This window comes from Sphaerodactylus townsendi, linkage group LG04, assembly GCF_021028975.2.
Source record: "Sphaerodactylus townsendi isolate TG3544 linkage group LG04, MPM_Stown_v2.3, whole genome shotgun sequence".
Taxonomy (NCBI): Eukaryota; Metazoa; Chordata; class Lepidosauria; order Squamata; family Sphaerodactylidae; genus Sphaerodactylus; species Sphaerodactylus townsendi.
The window spans coordinates 30,056,068-30,064,887 of record NC_059428.1 but is presented as its reverse complement, the minus strand read 5'-3'; positions in this window follow the sequence as shown (position 1 = coordinate 30,064,887).

The window sequence follows — 8,820 nt, the reverse complement described above, 5'->3', positions numbered from 1 at the left end:
AATCCCTCTCTATTACAAAACACAGAGGGTTTCACAACCCTATCAAAGCCTGTGTGGTGTAATGGTTAGCATGTTGGACTAGAACAGGGGTGTCCAAGAGGCAGACAATGGCAAATTACTTCTGAATGGCAGATGCCTTGAGAAGCCCAAGGGAGGGGGGGTCTTCATTCATTCATTCATTGGGGTATTGTGGGTTTCCAGGCTGTATGGTTGTGTTCCAGTAGCATTTTCTCCTGATGTTTGCTACTGGAACACAGCCATACAGCCTGGAAACCCCACAACACCCCAGTGATTCCGGCCGTGAAAGCCTTTCACAATACATTCATTCATTTATTCGTTTGTTTTATTTTACTTATAGGCTGCCCTTCCCCTTGTGACTTGACTGCAAACAAATTGGAAGTTCTTACCATAGAATTTCTGGCAGTTCCTAGAACTATCCTTATCACATTCGGGTTGTCAGAACAGAAATCGCCAGGAACACTATGGTAAGGACATCCTGCAAACCCATGTGACCTTGTTTTTCTTTTTAATTTTTCTCCTGCTGCTGCTTCTAGGAGTGGCAGGCAACAGGACCTAAGGCTTGGCAATCTTGCATCTTCCCTAAACTCCACCCCTCAAAATCTCTCAGCATTTGCCTAGGCAGTGCTAGGAACCCTACCCTTAAGACAACTTATTATAAAACTGGTCATAAGTCTCCAGTGTTTCTACATTAAATGAAGACATGGAACCCAGACACACTCAAGAACTTTGCACTGCTTGGATATATTAAAAGTGCATCACACCCCACGTGATCTTTCCTCAGACCTGTTGACTACCCTGAGGAAAGTTGACAGTTGGAGAAACAGAGCTAGATAATGGTTGGCCAACATCTTGGTCTTCTTCGGTTGAAAGGTCAGTTTTGGCCCCCAGTTCCTGAAGTTCAAAGAAGACTGTTTAAATAATACAGAGGAACCCTTTGGCTCACCCCTGAAGTCAAGCACTTTCCTTCTCTTTCCAAAGTATCCGTTTGTGCATACATTATGCTTTCCCATTGTTTTGATTAAAAATTCCTTTGCAACACACACACACATGACATACAGCATGCGGTGCTGCAGAGTGGCAACCCGCAATCCCAAGGAACGGCTGGAGACAGCTTACAAATGAAGTTTGACTGGGTGGGTCTGGGCTGCTGCTGTCAGGAAAATGAGAACAGCGCATTAGTCTTGAACAAAGGTGGGGCGCTAACTATTATTCCTTCTGTTGCTCAGCAGGGATAACAGCAGCTGCCTTCAAAATCTCTTTAGAGGGAGGAAGCAGACGGCAGCAAAAGGAACTTCTATTTTTCAAAAAAGAAGAAAAGGAAGAAACGTATTGGATTTATAATGGGGGGGGGGGACTTCTCCACTAATCTTGAAAGGAAAGAACACCTCCAAGCAAATTAATTTAATATTTTTAGCTGTTAAAAATTAATATAATCCTGCTTCTCAATTAATCGAGACATAAATGTAGCTGATAAGGCAAGTGGCAGAAATGCTCCAAACTCTGCCAAAGAGGCAACAATTAAGGGCTTTATGCTTGCTTTCAAAAATACTTACATTTGAAATCCCTCTTTTTCTTTTCCCTGAAGACTTGCAAAAAGACTTTGTTGGGTGCAGGGTTCCATCAAAATGGTATTCTGGTGGTTATAACCCTCTCATACTACAAAAGAGAGACCGCAACAGCGGTAGATACTACTTATTCTCTAGAGCACAGGTGTCAAACTCGTGGTCCTCCAGAGGTTATGGACTACAGTTCCCATCATCCCCTGCCAGTATCATGCTGGCAGGGGATGATGGAACCTGCAGTCCATAACATCTGGAGGGCCGCGAGTTTGACACCTGTGCTCTAGAGCAGGGGTCTGCAACCTGTGGCTCTCCAGATGTTCATGGACTACAATTCCCATCAATTCCCTTCAGCCAATTGGCCATGCTGACAGGGGCTGATGGGAATTGTAGTCCATGAACATATGTAGAGCCACAGGTTGCAGACCCCTGCTCTAGACCAGCAAGGATTTATGGTAGCCAGCTTAAGGTTGGAAAACTTCTGAATAGTTGGGGGTGGAGCCCGGGGACCTCAGTGGGGTACAATGACAGATAAATCACCTTCCAAAGCATAGGTGTCAAACTCGTGGTCCTGTAGTCCATAATATCTGGAGGGCCGCGAGTTTGACACCTGTGTTCCAAAGCATCTATTTTCTCCAAGGGAACTGGTCTCTGTAGACTGGAGATAAGGTGTATCTGGGGATCCCCAGGGAATTACAACTGATCTCTAGACTGCAGTTCCCCTGGGTGAAAAAATGACCATTTTGAAGACAGACTGTGCAGAATCATTCCCGCCTGGGTCCTCTTTCTCCCCAAACTCTGCCCTCCCCAAGCTCCACCCCCAGATCTCCAGGAATTTCCCTAATCACTATTGAATTATTTTACACAATTAGAAAAAATTACACAATTAGAAAAAACACACAATTAAAACATTACTGGAATGTTCATGTTCCTCCAAAGGTGCTGGGGTAGATTCAAGTTAAAGGACACATGATCAAAATCCTTGGATATTTATTTCATAGAAAAAGAGTAACTTAAAGAATTTCCCTGTTCATTTTTCACCGCCAAATACTTGTCTAAATGAAAAGGGCTGTAATTTTATTCAGGAAGCCACTATCTTTGTACTTCCTGTTGATTGCCCATCAGTCACCTTATCTAAGATTAGGGTTGTTACCCTCCAGGTTAGTTGTTGAAAAACCACTGTGCACCAAATGTACCGATGCAATAAAGCAATCTTTAAATCAAACTGGCTGCTACTAGTATCTGTTTATATATAAGAATGTATCCAAGGCTTAAACTCATACCTTCTCAGGGAACCCAGATGGACCACCGTACGTGGTAGAACTGCCAACAGATGACTGCCTGAAGATCATAGTTGGTGCACAGGGACATGTGGAAAGAGACAGTCCTGCAAATATGTGTCCTTCAAATCATGAAGGGTGTTAACTAGCACCTTGAATTAAACTTGGAAAACAGACTGGCAGCCAATAAGCTGTTTCAGAATGGACAACATATGTTCCCTGTGGGTAGCCCTGACAGTAGCTGAGGTGCTGCATTCTGAACCAGATGTTAGTTTCTGAACTGTCTTCAAGGTCAACCCGACTAGAGTTCAGGGCAGTAATCTAACCATGAGGTTACAGAAACCTGGATCGATATGCTCATCATGCCCCTCGGAGTTTTGCACTAATGAGTCACAAACTGTACATTTTACATTTCATGAATCTATATATATAAAAAACTAACCGTGTATGTGTTGATGACAGGGTACCTCAGTAACTGCTGGGCCAATTCCTCTGAAAATTCCCAGCCACTATAGTCAGTCAGGCGAGAGTGTTTTCAGATGTTCACATACCTGAAATTTCATACCTGGACCAGGTAAAATGCCTTTTTCCTGGCGCTCCCTGGTGAAGAACATGCAACTGCCTGTGTGTAACTGTCACTTTTAGAATGTTCGTGCTGCTTAGAATGTTCACTCAGACGGCCAGAGATGAGCAGTGGGAACAGTACATAGGCAGTCACTCGAGTGGAAGTGAAACACATACACACACATACACATGAGGGAGAGGGAAGGAAGGGAGAAGAAGAAGAAGAAGAAGAAGAAGAAGAAGAAGAAGAAGAAGAAGAAGAAGAAGAAGAAGAAGAAGAAGAAGAAGAAGAAGAAGAAGAAGAAGAAGAAGAAGAAGCAGAAGAAGCAGAAGAAGAAGAAGAACAGGAGGAAGAGGAGGAAGAGGAGGAAGAGGAGGAAGAGGAGTTTGGATTTATATCCCCCTTTCTCTCCTGCAGGAGACTCAAAGGGGCTTACAATCTCCTTGCCCTTCCCCCCTCACAACAAACACCCTGTGAGGTGGGGCTGAGAGAGCTCCGAGAAGCTGTGACTAGCCCAAGGTCACCCAGCTGGCATGTGTGGGAGTGTACAGGCTAATCTGAATTCCCCAGATAAGCCTCCACAGCTCAGGCGGCAGAACGGAGAATCAAACCCGGTTCCTCCAGATTAGATACACGAGCTCTTAACCTCCACTGCCACTGAGAGGGAGGGGTGGCATCAGAGATGGGATCCAGCAGGTTTTCACAGGTTCCCGAGAGTAGGTTACTAATTATTTGTGTGTGCCGAGAGGGGGTTACTAATTGGTGATTTTGCCACGCGATTTTTGCCTTAGTTATGCGCCCTCCTCTCAGAAGTAGCCACAGAAATTGAAGCAGTCTAGAGCAGGAGGTGCACCGGTGTGCGCGGCAGCCCGCGCCTGCATGCATTCGCTTTCCCACCCAGACCGATCAGCGAGCGGACTGTGTGCCCTGCCACAGCCCTGCCCAGGAATGCCCCCCCGCTTCCCTGGAATATCCAGCCACGCCGCCGTCGTCGCCCATGGCCCAGCCGCCCCATTGGCGCCACGCCACAGTTTGAATCCCATCACCATGGGGAATCTGTTACTAAAATTTTGGATCCCACCACTGGGTGGCATGCAAAGGAAGAGAGAGGGAGGGGAGAGGAAAGGGATGGTGGGGAGGCATGCAAGGGAGAGAGAAGTGAGAGAGGGGAGACAGTGAGGGGTGGCATGCAAAGGGAGGGGAGGCAGGCAGGGCCCAACCATCTTGATAGGGACTCCACCCACCCTAAGCGATGAGAGGGAAAGGGAAGGGAGGGAGGGGGAGGCAGGTGGCATGCAAGGGAAGAGAGAAGTGAGAGGGAGGGAAGAGAGGAGTGAGAGGGGTGGCAATGCAAAGCGAGGGGAGGCAGGGGGGCCCAGCATCTTGATATATGGAGAGTCCACCCACCCTAGCGGAGTGGAAAGGAAAAGGGAGGGGAGGCGGAGGTGGGTGGCATGCAAAGGAGAGAGAAGTGAGGGAGGCGTGAAGAGAGTGAGGGGTGACATGCAAGGACGCGGAGGGAGGGGCCAGGGCACCCTAGATTCCCTGAATACTGCAGTTACAGTTAAGAGAAAAACCAGGCACGCATTACTCAGGAGTAAGCTCAGGTTACAGCCACCATGACATACTCTCTTTGAATGGCTGTGTCAGCGCCCCTTCAGAGGGTTTTCCTCAGAAGTTTGACACCCATTGCCACCGCCAACCAAACTTCTTACTCCCAGGTAAAGGATCATGCGACCCAGCCAGCCCTAGATGTGTGGGAGGGGTGCCTTTCCATCCCCCCCCCCAAGGAAATCGTGGGCACACACATCACTGACATCGCACAGTATCAGGCTCTGGCGTGTTTGCATGAGCATGTAACTGCTGGCCTCCTGCAATTGATTTGTTAAGCTACTGTTCCTTTCCCCATTTCACCACAATAAGCCACAGCAAACGCTGCGCGTGGTCGGGCCACGCTGTAGTCTATATATATAAAAAGCTAACCGTGTATGTGTTGATGACAGGGTACCTCAGTAACTGCTGGGGCAATTCCTGCTGAAAATTCCTAGCCACTATAGTCAGTCAGGCGAGAGTGTTTTCAGATGTTCACATACCTGAAATTTCATACCTGGACCAGGTAAAAACGCCTTTTTCCTGGCGCTCCCTGGTGAAGGACAGGGAGGGGCCTGTGTGTAACTGTCACCCTTAGAATGTTCGTGCCCTTAGAATGTTCACTCAGACGGCCAAAGATGAGCAGTGGAAACAGCACATAGGCAGTAACTCGAGGAAGTGAAACACATACACACACGTACACACGAGGGAGAGGGGAGAAAGAGGAGGAGGAGGAGGAGAAGAAGAAGAGGAAGAGGAAGAGGAGGAGGAGGAGTTTGGATTTATATCCCCCCTTTCTCTCCTGTAGGAGACTCAAAGGGGCTGACAATCTCCTTGCCCTTCCCCCCCTCACAACAAACACCCTGTGAGGTAGGTGGGACTGAGAGAGCTCCGAGAAGCTGTGACTAGCCCAAGGTCACCCAGCTGACGTGTGTGGGAGTGTACAGGCTACTCTGCATTCCCCAGATAAGCCTCCACAGCTCAGGCGGCAGAACGGAGAATCAAACCCGGTTCCTTCAGATTAGATACACGAGCTCTTAACCTCCACTGCCACTGAGAGGGAGGGGTGGCATCAGAGATGGGATCCAGCAGTTTCTCACAGGTTCCCGAGAGTAGGTTACTAATTATTTGTGTGTGCCGAGAGGGGGTTACTAATTGGTGATTTTGTCACGTGATTTTTGCCTTAGTTAAGCTCTTCTCTCAGAAGTAGCGCTGCAGAACTTGAATCAGTCTAGCAGGAGGTGCACCCGTGTGCCTTGCAGCTTGCGCCTGCGTGCATTCGCTTCCCACCCAAGGACCGGCGCAGCGGCTCTGGCCCTGCCACAGCCCCGCTTAGGAATGCCCCGCCCCTGGAATGGCCGGCCACGCCCCCGTCGTGCCCCGCCCAGCCCCATTGGCGCTACGCCACAGTTTGAATCCCGCCACCATGGGAACCTGTTACTAAAATTTTTGGATCCCACCACTGGGTGGCATGCAAGGGAAGAGGGAGGGAGAGGAAAGGGACGGTGGGGGAGGCATGCAAGGGAAGAGAAGTGAGAGAGGGGAGACAGTGAGCTGTGGCATGCAAGGGAGGGGAGGCAGGGGGCCCTACATCTTGATATGACCCACCCACCCTAGCGGAGGGAAAGGGAAGGGAGGGAGGGGAGGGGTGGCATGCAAGGGAAGAGAAGTGAGGGAGGGAAGAGAGTGAGGGGTGGCATGCAAGGGAGGGGAGGCAGGGGCCCAGCATCTTGATATGACCCACCCACCCTAGCGGAGGGAAAGGGAAGGGAGGGAGGGGGAGGGGTGGCATGCAAAGGAAGAGAAGGGAGGGAGGGAAGAGAGTGAGGGGCGACTTGCAAGGGACGGGAGGGAGGGGCCAGGCACCCTAGATTCCCTGAATACTGCAGTTACAGTTAAGAAAACCAGGCACGCATTACTCAGGAGTAAGCTCAGTACAGCAACCATGACATACTTTGAATGGCTGCGTCGCACCCGTCAGAGGGTTTCCTCAGAAGCGACACCCATTGCCACCAACCAAACTTACTCCCAGGTAAAGGATCATGACCAGCCAGCCTAGATGTGTGGGAGGGGTGCCTTTCCATTCCCCCCCCCCCCAAGGAATGCGGGCACACACATCACTGACATCGCACAGTATCAGGCTGCATGTTTGCATGAGCATGTACTGCTGGCCTCTGCAATTGATTTGCTGCTACTGTTCCTTTCCCATTTCACCACAATAAGCCACAGCAACGCGTGGCCGGGCCCCGCTAGTATATATATAAATCTATCAGTGCGTTTTTCTGCTGACAGGTAATCTCCGAAACTACTGGACCAATTGCTTTGAAATTTTCACACAATGTCGCATTCGCGTGCGGCCAGGTTTCCATACTGTTTCCACACCTCCTGTTGTGTACATGTCACAACTGTGCCCGTTATTGTGTACATGCCACACCTGTGACAGTTGGAACCACAGTTCTGTTCCGCAACAGCGCCATCTGCTGGCCATCAAAGCAACACCCTCTGATACAAGGGAAACAACCATGCCTTCCTTGAAAACCGCTGCCATCTGGAGTGAAACGGATGGGGCCCACCATCTGGACATTGCCCACCCACCCTAGCGGAGGAAGGGGAAGGTGAGTGAAGGTCCGGGGGTTTGCTGGACCAAACTCTCTGAAATTTGAACACAATGTAGCTCATGCCTCCCAGCGTATTTTCAGCTACATAATTTGCCTGCAAGGGAAGGGAGTGAAAGGGACTGGATCAGCCACCTGGACATGGCCCACCCACCCTAGCAGAGGAAGGGGAATGTTAGGGAGGGACGGGACGGGGTGCCATGCAAGGGAATGGGAGAGAGGGAGGGGAGTGAGGGGCCCCTTGCCCCTCCCCTCCCTTGCAAGCATTGTGCAATGACACATGTTCGAACCTTTCGCTTCCCCTTTTCTTTCTTTTCCACTTCACCAGACTGAGCAACAGCAATGCGTGGCCGGGCCCGCTAGTGTAATTATATAATTTGTTCTAAGACTTCACCAGGGTTTAGTTGCTTTCAACACTACAGATGAGTGCTAGAAGAAAAAGTGCCTCTGTGCAGTGCCTCTCCCTTACCACTGAATAATTGCAGCCTCCTACATCAATTCAGGTGCTTCTGGGCACAGATAGACAGAATTTTCCAAAATAAGAGCAGAGCCCCCCCCCCTCTTTTCTCCAAAATGAAAACTCTGCTTCTGATTTTTTTTTTCTCCACCCACTTTCCCCATCTTCCAACAGTTCAACATGCTGGAATTTCCATGCATCTCTGAGTGTGAAGAACTTTTCATGCATAAAAAGGGGATAGAGATTATAAACAATCATCCACAAACGTCCGCCTAAGGCCTGCTGAAAGAATTAGGAACAGGGGTGCAAATGTCAGTAATGCAATCTAGGAAAAGGATGCATATGCCATCACTGCTGAAGAAAGGCATAAAGTGTTTTTACTGCAATTTCATATATGCATGCAATCAAAAATCCCATATATAAGAGTCAATCCAGATTAAACTTTTTTCAAGGAACATCTGTAGTCTCGCTCAAATACTTCCTATGCAAACAGGATGGACCTATTAGTGTAGTCAATTTATACCCCTACAAGACATGAACTTGACATGATGTATAAAGTTTCCTAGAGCTGTAAGTTAGGAGTATGACATTTTCCTGCATGGGAGTGTTCCCTTGACTGGAAATGATTTTGACATTTGCAAAACCTACAAAGGGATGAAGTTGCAGATATGGTGCCATGGATTCCACCAGCAATGTCCTTCCCTGAACAAACTTGGCTGCGTCATGTCTAGAA